This window comes from Podarcis tiliguerta (assembly GCF_965153285.1).
Source record: "Podarcis tiliguerta genome assembly, chromosome: 13".
NCBI lineage: Eukaryota > Metazoa > Chordata > Lepidosauria > Squamata > Lacertidae > Podarcis > Podarcis tiliguerta.
In genome coordinates, this window is record NC_139546.1 from 3,844,998 (window position 1) to 3,863,754 (window position 18,757).

Below are 18,757 nucleotides of genomic sequence, written 5' to 3' on the forward strand. Positions count from 1 at the left end.
GCGATTCTTCAGACAGCTCTTGTTTATTCACAGGCCAGAACAGAACTGAACTGAAGGGTTCAGCCAGCCTGTTTATATAGAGCTCCACTACAATGCAACAGTAACAACTTTCTGTAACTAACCAATCACTGAATGTCACTTTCAATCCCTTATTTGCATATGTGAACCTGAGTGAAAACTATCTACAGTATCCCCCTGCTGGCCCAGAGTGAGAACTTCAGTACATAACAATAATAATATTTTATTTATATCCCGCCCTCCCCAGCCAAAGCCGGGCTCAGAGCGGCTAACAACAATAAAAGTAACACAGCATCCTAAAATCAATTCATTCTAAAATCAATTCAAGATCAAATTGATGGCAACCACTGGGCTAGAGTTCTGTGAGGATTACCAAAGGAGGGGGTCAGACTGTGCCCTGGCCAAAGGCCTGGTGGAACAGCTCTGTCTTGCAGGCCCTGCGGAAAGATGTCAAGTCCCGCAGGGCCCTGGTCTCTTGTGACAGAGCGTTCCACCAGATCGGAGCCACAGCCGAAAAAGCCCTGGCTCTAGTTGAGGCCAGCCTAACCTCTCTGTGGCCTGGGACCTTCAAGATGTTTTTATTTGAAGACCGTAAGTTTCTCTGTGGGGCATATCAGGAGAGGCGGTCCCGTAGGTACGAGGGTCCTAGGCCGTATAGGGCTTTAAAGGTTAAAACCAGCACCTTGAACCTGATCCTGTACTCCACCGGGAGCCAGTGCAGCTGGTGTAGCGCCAGGTGAATGTGATCCCACGGTGAGGACCCCGTAAGAAAGACTTTGCATTTTCCTTTCTCTGTTTTCATTTTTATTTAGATGAGTTTCCTTTACCTTGCTGTATCATGAAAAAGCTTTAATGAAACCTTATGTGAAGAAAGGGGTGGACAAACAAGCCAGCTCTAGCACTGTGACTAATCTTAAGTGTAGATGCAAGCAAACCAAATTATACCAACATTGTCTCCCATCTGACGTCTGCCGGTTATTTACCTTTCAGCTTGTAGTCAACCTGTATATAAATATTATCTTTAATAACCAAATATACTGAGCAGAAGTCCTTCTAAAGTGTGTGCATGCGCACACACACACATACACTTTGGGCGGCGTGGGTCTAGCCTTCTGCAGAAGCTGGTTTCTTGGTTACCTCCAACCTCCAACCTACCAGTTTAATACTTGAACTTTCTCTTGTCGCCAGGCATTCTCTCCCTTCCCACAACACATGCAGAACATCACGACAAAATTCTTTGTGTAAAAACTCCAGCATGTCTTGGAATTTTGGCTGTGACCCCAGGCTTTCAAAGCTCAAAAAATATCAAGCAGAGGATGTGGCTGGGCCCTCAAAAAGTGAAGAATATGAGAACAAAACAGAGTCATTAAATACAATGCCAGCTGCTGCTGCTGCTGCTGCTGCTTGTTTAGGCATCTCTTATTATTAAACCGCTCTAGTAGCAACTGATGTGCTGCGTTTGTTACCTCAATTGTTCACAGGCATTGGATAGAGTCATTCCAAGCAGCCTAAGAGCAGAAAGCTAACAAGGAAAAAGGAACTTGGGCCAATGCGGTTGCAGTCCTTAAACACACGTCTCCCTGAGCAAGTGGAATTGAATTCGGTGGAATTTACTGCTGGTTTCTCGTGTACATAGAATGAAAATGCATAGCAGTCTCCAGAACTTTCCCCAAAACTTCTTCATTTCAATTTCACTTGCCTGTGACATACCCTTCATGTACTTCAGGTTCGAAGAAACCTTTAAAAGTGTGTTTTACTTGGGATAATCATTCTTAATCATTACTTTTATACAGGGCTTTTTTTTAAAGCAGAACTTGCTGGAACTCTGTTCTGGCTTTTTTCAGGTGGGTACCATTGCCATTGTAAGACTACAAAGGGAGGCACCTCTTTTTCTGGAAAAATAGTATAGATTAATTTAGAAGGCATCACAGAACAGAAGAGCCTCAGGTTGAAGTTCAGCCATGATTTTATTTCATTTATTTATGTACACTCTCAGACACAAGCCCCTACAAGGCACCCTCCTGTTCTGCCCCCACCCAGAGTCTCCTGCCCACTGTACAACTCAGCTCTTCACTTGCTGCATTAATGGGACTCAGCCCTGTGCCTGAGACACAAAATAGGGTTGTCCTCTGTCTCACTAAGCCCCAGGCTATTGCATTAAGGCAGAACTGGAACATCGTGGGCTACTTGGGCAAAGAGCATTTCTTAAACTTAATATATAGATGATACGGCTGTTATGACAGAGATAGGACAGTGCCAAGTCTTAAAATTAATTCTGAGAATTAATTTCTTAGTGCAGTCCCTAAACTAACAACAACTCAAGCAATGGTGTTGCCAAGATGTCCCGGGATGTTTAAATATTTGGGCTTCTACACTCCAAAGCAAAAGGCAATGGCTTTGAGGTTTATTTCTTATTACAATCAAACAGTATATAAATTTTATGAAATAAACATACATTAAATTGATACCTTGATGAGTGCAAAGAATTAGAATGGATTCAAAAATATGGTTCAGGGGTGGGGCAGAAATCTGTTCTGGGGAGAATTTTCTCAGCACGTATGAGTCTGATGTTTCACAAGCTCCTTAAGCCTTTTTCCAGCACTGCTAAAGAAGTCTGCTCAGCCCCTTAGGTGGGTGCTGTTGCAGGCCAGTGGGCTTCTTCATTAAGGGCCTGGGTAAACCAGGGGTCATTTTTGTCACTTTTGTGATGAAAAGGTAAAGGTACCCCTGACCATGAGGTCCAGTGGCGGACGACTCTGGGGTTGCAGCGCTCATCTCACTCTATAGGCTGAGGGAGCCGGCGCACAGCTTCCGGGTCATGTGGCCAGCATGCCTAAGCCGCTTCTGACGAACCAGAGCAGCGCACAGAAATGCCGTTTACCTTCCCGCTGGAGCGGTACCTATTTATCTACTTGCACTTTGACGTGCTTTCAAACTGCTAGGTTGGTAGGAGCAGGGACCAAGCAACAGGAGTTCACCCCGTCGTGGGGATTCGAACCACCGACTTTCTGATCGGCAAGTCCTAGGCTCTGTGGTTTAACCCACAGCACCACCCGCGTCCCTGTGATGAAGTGTACCTGCAGCAATTCCAGTGTCCTACAGGTGCAAAACATGGCAACATTTGTGCAACCGAAGAACTGCTCGCCCTTGCATTCAGCACAAATAACATTAGAAATTAGAAATACTGGTTTTATCAGACAATCCAGACACACCCATTGAGTAAGCCCCTTTTCTAGGAATGCATTATGGCTAGAGCTATCAGCAGTAACCATAACCCCACAGACAACTTCCTCTACTGTGATTTGCAAGGCTCACATGTTCTGTGGGAATTTCTTGCCACGTAGCATATGGGGAACTGAGGAATTGAGAGTTAATTATTCACTTTCAGAAAAGTGAGTCTTCTGCTGGTTGTGCTGACACAGGTTGATGAGCAAGAAATTTTAAGGTTTCCCTAGTGTCACACCTTTTGCCAAAGGAGGCTTTTGAGACTTGGGCAGTTGAGGAGGATGAGAGTGCAGGGATACACATCAGCCCACATGAGAGATGAAAGAAATCATAGCTGTAGCACTGTTAGGGGTAAACTACAGTTCCCAGCATGCTTTGGGAAAAGCCATGTGCTTTAAATGTGATTCAGATATGTGGTGTGGATGTGACCATAAGGGATCTGTGGTTCTGTAATCACATCAACTCAAACAGAAGGGGAAGAAATGGAGGCAGTGAGAGATTTTACTTTCTTGGGCTCCATGATCACTGCAGATGCTGACAGCAGCCACAAAATTAAAAGACGCCTGCTTCTTGGGGAAAAAGCAATGACAAACCTAGACAGCATCTTTGAAATATACTCACAGTCGCAAAGTTATTTCATGCTCTTTATTCAGCTCATAGTGGTGAGGAGGAATGAATCGATGTCCCCTCAAAGTATCTGCTTATATACATTATTTAAACAATGGGCTGCACATGATTGGCTAATTCTGGAATTCTACTGTAAGCCAATCAGGTTGTGGATTCACTTATATCTGGAGCACGATTGGGTGGTTCCTGCCAACCAATCAGACTGCTGCATTGTTCTAGGACCAATCAGACTGATGCATTCTGAATCCTATTGTTCTAGGACCAATCAGACTGCTGCGATTTGGATCCTATTGTTCTAGGACCAATCAGACTGCTGCAGTTTCGATCCTATTCAACTCAGTACATAACACCCCTCCCCTCTAAGTTCCAGTCCTGCCCGGGAGGTCACATTCATAGTCCTCGAGGTACGCCGGCGGCCTACGTGTGCGTTGCGGCCTGTGGTGTTCCCTGGTCCGGGGTTCAGGTTCTGGCTCGTGTTCCAAGGATGCTGGCTGTGATGGGCCGGTTTGCTCTGGCGCAACCGGCTCGCTCAGTCGTGGTTCTGGTTCCGGTGTCCTTTCGGCCTCGCGGGTCCTCTCTGTATTTACTGATTCTGCCTCTCCTGCTGGCCCCTCCTGCTCTATGGGCCTCACTGCCGCTCTGTTCCCTTGGGACTCCTCTGACCTTTCCTCCTCCTGGTTTTCTCCTGGGAATCGTCGCCGTATCTGGTTGCAGTGGCGGCGCCAGCATTGCCCCCCATCCGTTAGCACCTCGTATGACACGGGGCCAGTGACCCTGGTGACTGTGGCGGGTACCCATGCTGGGCCTGCCCCAAAATTCTTTGCGTACACTGGGTCCTGGGCCTCGAAGGTCCGGGGGTTCCTGCCTTCCCCCACCACTACCTCATCCTGAGCTCTATCGGGGTGAAGGCGGTCCAATCTGATTGCAAGGCGCCGACCCATTAGTAGTTCAGCGGGGCTCTGGCCAGTCGTTGAGCTGGGGGTGCTGTGCTGTGCTAGAAGGAATGTGGCAAGGCGGTACTCCCAATCCCCTTGCGTCATGCGGTGAAGGGTGTCCTTGGTGGTCCGCACCATGCGTTCTGCTTGGCCATTGGTGGCAGGGTGGAATGGCGCCGAACGGATGTGGCGGATGGCGTTCTGCGCTGTGAAGGTTTGGAATTCTCCTGACGTGAATGCAGTCCCGTTGTCTGAGACAAGAGTGTCAGGGAGCCCGTGGGTTGCAAACAGCCTGCGTAGTATCCGGATGGCTGCGGATGTAGAAGTGGACGGTACCAGTGCGACTTCCAGCCATTTGGTGTAGGAGTCCACCACTATGAAGAATGTTTTCCCCTGAAAGGGGCCAGCGAAGTCCACATGCAGGCGTGACCATGGTACTCGGGCGGACTCCCAGGACTGGACTGGGGCCCTTGGGGGATCTGGGCGGGATTCTTGGCAGGCCTGGCAGTGTTTGACCCAGGCCTCTATCTCTCCGTCGATCCCCGGCCACCACACATAACTCCTGGCCAGGGCCTTCATTCTTACTACCCCTGGGTGTGTCTCGTGTAGGGCTGTGAGGACCCTTTTGTGGAGGGGCTGGGGAACAACGACCCTGCTTCCCCATAACAGGCACCCCTTGTGGGCCGACAGTTCATGTTTGCGGGTTGTGTAGCCAGCGAATTCTGGCCCAGGGCTGTTGCTGGGCCATCCCCTCCACACCCAGTCCAGGACCCGGGAGATGACCCTGTCTTTCTTGGAATGGTGTGCAACTTCTTGTGCCTGAATGGGGCGGTCGGGAAGCAGCTCCAGGCTCATAACCTCTTGTGCAGGTGCTGGGTCGGGGCCTGTTTCCGGTAGTGGTAGCCTGCTGAGGGCATCCGCATGGCCCATCGCCTTCCCAGGTCGGTGAATCAGTGCATACTGGTAGCTGGCAAGGAAAATTGACCACCTGAGGACGCGAGGAGACAGCACTTGGGGGGTCTGCTTTTCGGGGGCAAATAAGCCAAGCAACGGCTTGTGGTCAGTCACCACGGTGAAGGGCCGCCCGTACAAGAAATCATGGAATTTTTTTACTCCCTTCACAATTGCCAGCCCCTCCTTGTCTATTTGTGAGTAGTTCCGTTCGGTTGCGCTGAGTGTCTGGGGAAAGTATGCTACTGGTACCTCTCTTCCATCCGGGAGTTGGTGTCCCAGGACAGCGCCAATGCCATAGGGTGAGGCGTCGCATGCTAGCACCACCGGCAGCCTCTCGTCAAAGTGTGCCAAGACCGAGTTTGAGACAAGCAAGTCCTTGACTGCCTGGAATGCAGCCTCCTGGCGCTGGCCCCACACCCAAGGGGCCCGCTTGTCCAGAAGTCTGTGTAGGGGCTCTGCTACCGCCGCTTTGTGGGGAAGGAAGGAATGGTAAAAGTTCAATAGTCCCAAGAAGGCCTGAAGTTCAGTCTTGTTCTTGGGCGCTGGGGCATCACAAATGGCCCGTACCTTGTCCCCAGTCGGGTGGACCCCTTCTGCGTCCACCATAAATCCCAGAAAGTCCACCTGAGGCACTCCTAGTAGACATTTTTCCCGCTTCACCTTGAGACCCGCCGTCTGGAAACGGTGCAGAACGGTGCGGAGGCGGTCCTCAAACTCCTCTGGTGTGGGCCCGGCAATCAACACATCATCGAAGAAGGGGGTGACGCCAGGAATTCCTTTAAGGAGAGAGTCCATTAGGTTCTGGAATATGCCTGGTGCCACGCTGACGCCGAATTGCAGCCGCTTTACCCTGAACGCTCCTCTGTGCGTCACAATCGTCTGTGCCTCTGCTGTGGCCTCATCTACTGGTAGCTGTTGATATGCTTGGGCCAAGTCCAGCTTGCCAAAAATTTTCGACCCAGCCAGGGTGGCAAGGACATGGCTGACCACTGGCACTGGGTATGCATGGGCCGTGAGGGCCTTGTTTATGGTACATTTGTAGTCTGCGCAGATGCGGACCGAACCATTAGGCTTGACGGGTGTGACGATTGGGGTTTCCCAGGGGGCATTAGGCACCGGCTCCAGCACTCCTTGCTCCACGAGCCGGTCCAATTCCTCGTCTATACGGGGTTTCAGGGCGAACGGGACCCGGCGGGCCTTGAGCCTGACTGGTCGTACTGCGGGGTCAAGCTGTAGAGCAATGGGGGGGCCCGTATACTGTCCCAATTTCCCATCAAAAACCCCCGGAAATTCCTTGCATATGGCGTCCACGTCCACTTGTAAGCTCGTGTTGTTCACCCCGGTGACGGCTAGCCCCAGTGGTCCAAACCATGCCAATCCCAGTAAGCTAATGTAGGGGCCCTTGACCACAAGCAAGTCCAGTTGCCGCGTCCGCCCTCGGTATTGCACCCTGAAGGTCCCCACCCCCATTGTGGGGACCTTACGTTTCTGGAAGTCCCGGAGGGTGAATGGGGCCGGCCTGAGTTTGGGACCCCCAGTAGGACACAGTTTCCTTAAGGTCCTTGCCGAGATTATGGATAGATTTGAACCCGTGTCAAGCTCCATGCGGCATGGGGCCCCCTCTATCTGTACCTCTACATAAATTTTCTCTACGTTGGGGTGGGGCAACTGGTATACCTGGAAGTCCGTGAGCTCCGTTGAGTTGCCTTGGTGCGTTGGGCCCCGGGACCTGGGGCTCTTGGATTGGTCATCTGATGCCTGGCGTCGGGTGGGCCGAGCCCGACACACCCGGGCGATGTGTCCCGATTTTCTGCACTGCCTGCACTCTGCGTTGCGGAAACGGCAGGTCCTCCTCTCGTGACTTTCTCCACAGCTTGCGCAGTTCCCTCCTTCTCGTCGAGGCAGCTGTGGTATGTGGGCTGCTTGAGTGCGCTGCTGTACTCGGTGCACCTCCTCCCTGTTGGATCCTGAGTCGTCGGTGAGGTCTTCGTGGTGGACCCTCGGTTGGGACGGCTGGCTCGGCCGTGCCTCTTGCGTCGACTTCTCAGCAGCTTCCGTTGCCAGGGCCTCCTCCAGAGCGACCTGGAACGTTAGGTTCTTCTTAGCATAGAGGCGTCGTTGCAGCTTCTCATCCCTCAGGCCACCGACGAGGCGGTCACGAAGCATGTTCTCCAGCTCTGAGAAGTTGCAGAACCTGGCGGCTTGGCGGAGAGAGGTCACAAACCCAGTTATGGTTTCCCCAGGGGCTTGCCGCTTTGCGTAGAAGGCATTTCGACGAGCCACCACTGAGGGCTGTGGCGAAAAGTGCCCCTTCAGCTGTTCCATTATTGTTTTGTATGGAACTGTAGCGACGTCTTCAGGCGCAAGGAGAGCCCGGGCGATTTCAAACGTCTCCTCTCCGCAGACGCTGAAGAATATTGCCCTCTTCTTGGCGTCTTCTTCATCGGTGACCCCTTTGGCTTCTAGGAGGAAGGTGAAACGAGAGGCGTACGCTTCCCAGTCTCCAGATGCTGGGTTGAACGGCGAGAAGCTGCTGTTGGTTGCCATTCTGAGTTCCTTGTGTCCCGGAGCTGAAGCCTAGATACACGGTGCGAGGCAGCGGTGCGGCAGGTGGCGGTGCTGCGGTGCGGTGTGTGGCAGTCAGCTCAGCGGGATCCCATCCTCGTCGCCAGTGAAATATACTCACAGTCGCAAAGTTATTTCATGCTCTTTATTCAGCTCATAGTGGTGAGGAGGAATGAATCGATGTCCCCTCAAAGTATCTGCTTATATACATTATTTAAACAATGGGCTGCACATGATTGGCTAATTCTGGAATTCTACTGTAAGCCAATCAGGTTGTGGATTCACTTATATCTGGAGCACGATTGGGTGGTTCCTGCCAACCAATCAGACTGCTGCATTGTTCTAGGACCAATCAGACTGATGCATTCTGAATCCTATTGTTCTAGGACCAATCAGACTGCTGCGATTTGGATCCTATTGTTCTAGGACCAATCAGACTGCTGCAGTTTCGATCCTATTCAACTCAGTACATAACAATCTTAAAAAGTAGAGACATCACCTTGCCAACAAAGGTCCATATAGTTAAAGCTATGGTTTTCCCAGTAGTGATGTATGGAAGTGAGAGCTGGACCATAAAGAAGGCTGATCACTGAAGAATGGATGCTTTTGAAGTATGGTGCTGGAAGAGACTCTTGAGAGTCCCATGGACTGCAAGAAGATCAAAACTATCCATTCTGAAGGAAACCAGCCCTGAGTGCTCACTGGAAGGACAGATCCTGAAGCTGAGACTCCAATACTTGGGCCACCTCATCAGAAGAGAAGACTCCCTGGAAAAGACCCTGATGTTGGGAAAGACACAAGGAGAAGGGGACAGCAGAGGATGAGATGGTTGGATAGTGTTCTTGAAGCTACCAGCATGAGTTTGACCAAACTGTGGGAGGCAGTGGAAGACAGGAGTGCCTGGTGTGCTCTGGTCCATGGGGTCACGAAGAGTCGGACACGACTAAACGACTAAACAACAACAATCACATCAAGTGCACTATGTTCTGCGCTCAGTTTGCCCAGCTCCTCCTCCAGTGTTTCTGCCTGATGATCTTTTGAAAATGTGTATTTGGGCTTTTGTTTCTTCTTTTACCCCCACTGCAATTCTGCCTGTGTTAAAGGGGCCTCCCCAGCTGCACTATGTTCCAAAAGAATCTAAGATCCAAATGCAGGCTACCCGCCCTCTTATGTGTTTTGAAAAATGTTACTATCCTGCAGTAAGGTGCTCGCCAGAACTGGGGTTAAAAATAAGCTGAGAAACAATTGGAAGACTATTTGGCTATCCAAGCCTGCCCAGTCACTCTCTGTTTTGGGACAGATGGTACAGAACTCCCCTATACAGTGGTACCTCAGGTTAAGAACTTAATTCGTTCCGGAGGTCCGTTCTTAACCTGAAACCGTTCTTAACCTGAGGTACCACTTTAGCTAATGGGGCCTCCCGCCGCCGCACGATTTCTGTTCTTATCCTGGAGCAAAGTTCTTAACCCAAGGTACTATTTCTGGGTTAGCGGAGTCTGTAACCTGAAGCATCTGTAATCCGAGGTACCACTGTAGCTCTCACACATGACATTAGGGTCACCCCCAGATTAGTGGGTCTGGCCAGCAGACTTTTGGTATGGGAATTCAGCAAGAAATTTATTAAAGAATCAACTGACTTCATTTGTTTGAAGGTTCTAATGTTGACATTAAATCTAAGAAGTTACTCACCTTACATTATGGAAGCATGTTTGTCCATTACATAAAAATGGACATTAGTTTGTGGTATTAGACTGCATGGAACATAAGCGTTGCTTAACACACCAAGTCTGAGTAAGGAGAACAGAAAAATCTGATACAACCTTATTGACTGTTCAGATCACTCTGTTTTGGATGACTCCTTTCTGTCAGTCAAAAGGGTTTGTGACTTGTACATCTTTGGGGGGAGGGATAGATTTCAAACAACAGCATATCCAATGAGCTCCCTCTGTGTAACTGAAGATGGGAAATATGAAGAATTGGTTGTAATTCACATTGCTATAATTTACACTTATCAGTATTATGTCCAAAGGTTTCTTTTTTAGTTGTGTAGTTATCACTAAAAACAAAAAGCTTTAAAAATATATTTTCTAAATCTTGTTATGTGAATGTTAAGATTCATGTTGGGGGTTATGATTGTTTGCTTATGACTGACTGTCGATTTGCTCAGAACAAATTAGAAATAGCTTAAAATCACAGGAAAGCATTTGATGTGTCCCATGATACCCACGTTGATATGATGTTAAACTACAGGCTAGGTGTTATGACTGTTCTGTTTGCCTTGCACCGCATGCATGGTCCACCATCTCCGGTTACTTTATGTAATAAAGGATTTGTATGATAGTGACCCTATGATCCTGTCAATGTGACGTCACAATTGGTACTGAAACGTAGGAGAAAAATCATGGCAGTTGGTTGTTTTGTCTGCATCTTGAGTGCTTTATGGGGGGAAATGTATTACAAACGTGCTGTCAGCTCAATTTTGAGTTAGACCCGGTTCTAACAGAGAGAAAGAGCTCCAATTTATTCATGTGAACTTGCAAAAAAGGGAAAGAAATCTGAGCGCAATCAAAGTAGCTCACAAATAGTAAGATCAATCCACTCATTCTTAGGAATGAGGATCCATTTCTTGACGCTTTGTGTAGAGAAGGCTAAATTTATGTGTTAATATATTCACAAATGAATAATTCAGCCGGTTTGGATAACACCCATGCTGAGAGTGCTTACAGCTTCCTCCCTGTTTCTAACACTGTCTGTCAATTATAATGCATGGATGACCCACCAGGACATCTCTCTCCCCACTGCACCAGGGTAAATACCGATCCTCAGCAGTCACAGCTCTCACCCATATCTAGCAGTGGCAACAGTCTGAAAAAAATAATGATCTTTCAGTTCTCAGAACAACTCTTCAGTAGGACTACCATCAGTATGGGGCTCTGATCTGTACTCCACAAATAAACTAAGCCAACATTTAGAGACATCCCAAATTCTCCAGTCCACGTGATTAAGTTCTACATATTAAATGGAAGCTAAGACTGTTCAATAGGACACAGGTGGCACTGTGGGTTAAACCACTGAGCCTAGGACTTGCCGATCAGAAGGTTGGCGGTTCGAATCCCCGTGATGGGGTGAGCTCCCGTTGCTCGGCCCCTGCTCCTGCCAACCTAGCAGTTCGAAAGCACGTCAAAGTGCAAGTAGATAAATAGGTACCGCTCTGGCGGGAAGGTAAACAGCATTTCCGTGTGCTGCTCTGGTTTTGCCAGAAGCGGCTTAGTCATGCTGGCCACATGACCCAGAAGCTGTACGCCGGCTCCCTTGGCCAATAAAGCGAGATGAGCGCCGCAACCCCAGAATCAGCCACAACTGGACCTAATGGTCAGGGGTCCCTTTACCTTTTAAGACTGTTCAATGATCTTTAAACAGATGCCTTCCAGTATAACAGAGGGGTTTTAACAACAACTTTATGTTTGGAATACCATATGTCAGCAAGAAAATGTAGCGCGGACTATATTGAGCTTTGTCTTCATAGTTACCATCCACTAGCCAAATCATGTATCCAACAGGTACATAAAGCATTCTCACAAGATTCCCTGGTTTAAAAGGTCCAAAAACGACCAGCCAGAATGAACAAATGCTTTTATTTCCCAAAGCCACTAACTTTCGCTGAGTGCATGTCCCAGCCAGGGACACAGTTCACACGGGTCAAGTAGAGTGGCACTTTGGCAACATGTCTAAAATACTAGGATTATAAAAATGAAGAGGTAGTCAGGAAACGAAACAAAAATCTCCACTGTGAAAATCTTTAACTGGTGCAGAGCACTGCACAAAGGCAATAATGGTGACACGTACGCAAATTTTCAGAACCAAAGAAAACTGATTTGTATTGTGCAGACATCATATGACGTCTGCACATAGTTACATGCCCACTCTGCTACAATTGTGTTTACTGGCTCAACACCCCTCCATTTTTCAATATGTTGGCAGGTTATACAAAATAAATTATTCTACAAGTTGGAAACGAGGGGATTGCTGGCTTCTCCAATCCACACACTTCCTTTGTAGACCATCTGATATTATATATTCAGGAGAGATAAAGCCAGTTTCAGAGCAGGGAAGAATAAGACAGCTCACCAGGAAAGGTAAGCCAATTTTGAGCTACTTTTGACTCTCCCAAAAGTAAACTGAATAGCTGAATGCTGAAAACTAGAGACTGGAGTGTGGTAGTTTGGCAAAGGAATGCTGAATGAAAGTAGCGATGTCTAATTTTATTAGCACTCATCTTTAAAATTTATTTTTCTGCCTTCTGGTCAGAGTCACAATATTCAAGGTGGCAAATGAGGACATTTATAAGAAAATATATTTTGCAGAATGGGAGTGTTTGCATGGAACAAAGTTTGAAAACTCAGGCCTTTCTCAAGGGTGGAAGCAGTCAAAAGAGTGGAAGCAGTCTACCTCTCTTTCAAATCAGAACCAGTGAAGGCGGTGAAGGTGCTGTGTGAGTGTCCGGAGGCGGTTGGAGGATGGATGGCGGCTAACAGATTGAGGTTGAATCCTGACAAGACAGAAGTACTGTTTTTTGGGGACAGGGGGTGGGTTTTAGTGGGGGACTCCCTGGTCTTGAATGGGGTAACTGTGCCCCTGAAGGACCAGGTGCGCAGCCTGGGAGTCATTCTGGACTCACAGCTGTCCATGGAGGCGCAGGTCAATTCTGTGTCCAGGGCAGCTGTTTATCAGCTCCATCTGGTACGCAGGCTGAGACCCTACCTGCCCACGGACTGTCTTGCCAGAGTGGTGCCCGCTCTAGTTATCTCTCGCTTGGACTACTGCAATGTGCTCTACGTGGGGGCTACCTTTGAAGGTTATCCGGAAACTACAACTAATCCAGAATTGCAGCAGCTAGACTGGTGACTGGGAGTGGCCACCGAGACCATATAACACCGGTCCTGAAAGCCCTACATTGACTCTCAGTAGGTCTCCAAGCACAATTCGAAGTGTTGGTGCTGGCCTTTAAAGCCCTAAACAGCCTCGGCCCAGTATACCTGAAGAAGCGTCTCCACCCCCATCGTTCAACCCGGACACTGAGGTCCAGCTCCTGTGAGGTTATAGGGAACCAGGTTCCCTCACTGTGAGAAGTGAGGTTATAGGGAACCAGGCAGAGGGCCTTCTTGGTAGTGGCGCCCTCCCTGTGGAAAGCCCTCCCACCAGATGTCAAAGAGAAAAATAACTACCAAACTTTTAGAAGACATCTGAAGGCAGCCCTGTTTAGGGAAGATTTAATGTTTAATAGGTTATTGTATTTTAATGTTCTGTTGGAAGCCGCCCAGGGTGGCTGGGGAAACCCAGCCAAATAGGCGGGGTATAAATAATAAATTATTATTATTATTATTATTATTATTATTATTATTATTATTATTATTATAACAGTAGCTCTCAAATCTGTTTATTTACTTCTGCTACTTCCTTCTCTATTACTCTCACCTTCTTTTACAATTTTGATTCCCCCCCCCCTTACAAAGTGCAGTCCTCCTTTACCCTTTAAAAACAGGAGGCTAGGGGAATGGTGGTGCAGTAAATTCTTTTGCCAACAAGTTCAAATCTGGAGCAATGCTACCAACTGGTGTGGTGTTTTTTTAAGCAAAGGGATATTGAAGACACAGAATGAAAGCTCCATTTGCAGTAAAGAGACACAGACCTATACCAGAAATGGGGATTTCATTCACTGTTTCCAATACCCCTTTGCTAAGAAAAGCACCTGTCAGCAGAGCTGCTCTAGATTTGATATTGAATTGCAGGAGGATGCTATTTACACTTTGATAGGTTTTGAAAGTGAGGAAGAATGAATATTTAAAAGCTATATAAAAAAAAATGTTTTTAATAAATCTTTAGAAAAGCAGACATACATATATGTGCTTCAACATTTTAATGCAAAAATTCTCTTTGACCACTTACTATACGATGGAAAAATTATTCACAGGCAAAGAAGAAATAATCTTTCCCGAGTTTGATTCTTAAAAAAGATTACAAGTTTTTCTGAAGTCAGAGCAAATCATGACAGAATTTTTAAACAGAAGGTAAAATAAAATGTAACAAAGTAAAAATAATAGTGTGAATATTTTCCATCTATTTAGTTGTCACATATGTCAAGCCATTATGCAATTCAAGCCTCTTCTTTAGTTGAGATATGTGCTGTTCAAGATTCATACCAGTGCTTTCAAGGATCCAGTTCGTTTATAATAAGAATCTTGAACTGCAAAAGACCTGTGGGCACTCCAGCCAACCAACACTGTCCAGCTTGCATTTAACCATCTTGCTAACGTGACTATCCTAAGACAAGTCCAATGCCAGGAGCAGAGAGGAAATCTCTCTCTCTCTCTCTCTCTCTCTCTCTCTCTCTCTCTCTCTCTCTCTCCCTCCTGCTTGACAAAGAAAATACAGACTCTCTAGTGAGATTAAAGGGATGCTGAGAGAAGGATCTAAGCATAAATATTGCAAAGGAGCTATAGAATGCACCATGGCATAAAAAGCCATATCCAAGTGTCGGCTAGGATAAAAGAACATACCTGAAAGGTCCTTCACCACTGGCCTTAGACACCTAAAACGTTAAATCTGAGTGATGGCACAAGGGCCAGGGGGGAAAGATTACAAGGCTAGACGGACCTTCTTCTACAAACTTTATTGGAGAAAGTATTTGTGGAATGTGAGAAAATTGTTCTCCCATTCAAACAGCAAAGCATCCTTCTGTATGTTAACTCTGTGTGGTGTAGTGTTTAAGAGCAGTAGACTCGTAATCTGGTGAACCGGGTTCGCTTCCCCGCTCCTCCACATGCAGCTGCTGGGTGACCTTGGGCCAGTCACACTTCTCTGAAGTCTCTCAGCCCCACTCACCTCACAGAGTGTTTGTTGTGGGGGAGGAAGGGAAAGGAGAATGTGAGCCGCTTTGAGACTCCTGAAGGGGAGTGAAAGGCGGGATATCAAATCCAAATCCAAAGGTTGGTGGACAAAGCACAGTATTACCATACAAAGAAATTTTGTTTTTTTATATTCATAGCGGGAAGCCATATTTTGCAGAGTACTGGAAGGTAGAAGAATGGGCAAGGACACACAAATGGAAAAGGAACCAAACAAAATGAAGCACCATGACATGGAGAGTATGACAATGACTCTCACAGTGCAGTTGGGAATGGTGCTGGGCTGAAATGAACTTGAAAATGTAAACATATTTTGATATGGAAAACAATTATCCACCTGAACAGACGCTGTAGAACTGGTGTACTTTGTGTTGTCGTTGCTACTGCTGTTTTGTAAAAATTAAATCAAAGCGTTTGTGAAAAAAGAGAGAGCTCTGCTACTTTCCTGGTGAGGGATCAAAACGGACGTACTTCAAAGGCTAATTGGGTTGTTTCTGGTTTCCCCTCTATAGATGGCACCAAAGAAAATAAAACAATGACAGAATATGGTTAAACTATTTATTTGGAAAAGGCTTGGCAAACACTGGCCTAGAATAAAGTGGCAGCTGATTGGAGATTCCCAAACTGCAATGCGTTGCAAATGGGGAAGGTTTGTGCAACTAATTATGATGGTAGCAAACAATGGCTAGAGTTAGAACGGGTTATTAGCCCTACAGCTGAAATCCCATTAATTTCAGAGGGATAAGCACCTTCGCCTGGATTGGGGTGAAGTCTATTAGTGGCTTGAATCAGGGATGGGAACCTGCGGCCCACCAGATGTTGTTGACTGACAACTTCCATCAGCCCTAGTGAGCATAAACAATGGTCAGGGATGATAGGATATGTAGTCCGGTAGCTTATGAAGGAATGAAGGTTCAGCACCCCAGCTGCAAATAGTTGTCTTTTTTTTGTGAGCGTTAAATGACTGGGTTGAGTAAAAGGCACAGAATCGAAGCTTCAGGTTGGTTCTTCTTAAAAGCCTGTTTCCCTCCACATTTTAACTTGAAAGAATTGAATTATACATTAAACTGGAATGTGTTCATGAGTGCTCACCCACCTGATAGCAGCAGCATATAATAAATAGTTCTGTCCACGGAAACAAGAAATAGACTAGTTCTTTGTTTTAATTAAATAGAAGTCTGGGACACTTGATAAATTATACGACATGTACAATGTGTTTGCTGTAAGCTGTTTAAATGTTTACCAATGAGCTAGTGTTCTGTTTGTTTGCAAAGAAATCAGATTAATTATTTTACTACCAAATGTTCTCTACAACACACTTTGCTCGGAAAATTAGATGCTGTAAAAATACATTAGGAATTCTTAAGTAAATATTGATCTAAGGTTTCTGCCACAGGTTTTAGACAAATATATGCACAGCCACTCTATGTATAATCCACGTGCAAATTAGACATTTTTATGAATTTTCAGTTTACATATAATAATTACTTTTATTGTAGTTTTGACCATCATTGAAAGTGCAAATAAAAGGATAGATATAAATGCAATTCTCTTGTTTCCAGTAAAACGAATAGGAGATTAGAAGGCTTTTATTGTGGGGCCCTAATTCAAGCTCCCCATAGAGAAGGATGCTGTAGCCGAGAGAGGCAAAATGCCTGGCGCTTAGGCTGGATTGTGGCAAACCAGCGACAAATGCTCACCCCAAACTATCTTAAGTGCTGTTTTGAGGTTCCACCTGCTTGCACATGGTGCTACCTGGTCACTGAGGGGGCTGTCGGCACCCAAAGTATGTCAGCTGCCTTTTGCCTCCTGGACAAGGATCTCCTATAGCCACGACTGTGGGATCCACATTGCCTTGCAAGGGCTCCAGTGATAGCACCGGCCTTCTGGATTCTTGTTTGGTTTGACATGGCAGGATCCCACACTTAGGCACACTTCCTGCGCACTAACAAGGCCCCACTGGTCATGCAATATGTCGGCTGCGATTCCCTCTGCACCCGTTCTACTTATGATACTGGGCAAGTACTCTGCTTGTGTGTGTGTGTGTGTTCTGCCAGGCAGCAATCCTATATACAGTGACTCCTGCAATGTGCCACTAGAATCATAGAATCATAGAATCATAGAGTTGGAAGAGACCACAAGGGCCATCGAGTCCAACCCCCTGCCAAGCAGGAAACACCATCAGAGCACTCCTGACATATGGTTGTCAAGCCTCTGCTTAAAGACCTCCAAAGAAGGAGACTCCACCACACTCCTTGGCAGCAAATTCCACTGTCGAACAGCTCTTACTGTCAGGAAGTTCTTCCTAATGTTTCAGTGGAATCTTCTTTCTTGCAGTTTGGATCCATTGCTCCGTGTCCGCTTCTCTGGAGCAGCAGAAAACAACCTTTCTCCCTCCTCTAGGTGACATCCTTTTATATATTTGAACATGGCTATCATATCACCCCTTAACCTCCTCTTCTCCACTAGAATCGCATTGTAGAGTAATGGTTTAGTCCTGGTCCTAAGAATGGGGGTTGGCTTCTAGGGCAGTGCCTTCTTGATTACGTTGCCTCATTCACAGAACCAGTCTTTCTGCTGATGTGCCCCCCCCCCCCCATTAATCTAGCACATCTGTTCTTCTGTGTTGAAGGCTCTCCTTTTTGATTTCAGCCATTGAGCAGGATCTAGTTTATTCCTTCACATTTGTTGATTATGTTGGTAAAATTGTTTTGTATCAAAATCCCTGCACATACCTCTAATCAGCAGTTGTAGTTTGTGGTTTGGCAGAGCAGAGCAGGCCTCCTTTGCTATTTGCTTGTATTAAATCAGGTAGACTGCATCAAGGATGGAGGTTGGACCTGTATGGACCTGGAGAGGCAATGAGAGCGCCTCCATGGGTGCAGCTGTCCCCGCCCCATCAAGTAAAACAATAGAAATACTTAACTAACTGACCGATCCTGTCAATTCTGCCCCCTCCCCCCATCCTGGTTATGCCCATGGCCTCCATTATACTAACTCAGGTAGTGTGTGTTCAGGTAAGCATTGCTGCAACATCTGACAAATCCCTTCATTACTTTCTGCTTTCACTGTACATCTTTGGCTTCCTTTATCACATAAGGTTAAACATCCTTTGGAAGCCTTCAGCCAGAGATGGTCACAAAATTTCAGTGGCTGGAGGCGTCCACCTGAAAAGCCCATCTTTGTTTTCATTCTATTACTAAGCTCAGATTTGGTGTTAAAAGCTGCTACCAGACAGCTCAGAAGTTGGGGCTTCTCTGGTGTCTCCCGTCCCACTCCCAAAGGTCCTCTCTATGTTGCAATGTGTGATTCTCAGACTCCTCCCAGTACTTGCCAGTGCTGGAACTGTGGCCCCTTCCTGATACTAGCCTTATACACAAAGGCTCCTTTTTATTTCATTTTATTTCCCTGCAACAGGATGGCTTGGGGTAAACTCTGTCACTCTGCACCCCAAAAGGCTCTGAGACAGACCTCCTAAAGTTGCACCAGATCTTTCTCCTGTCTGATTCTCTTGCCCCTTCAAAATGG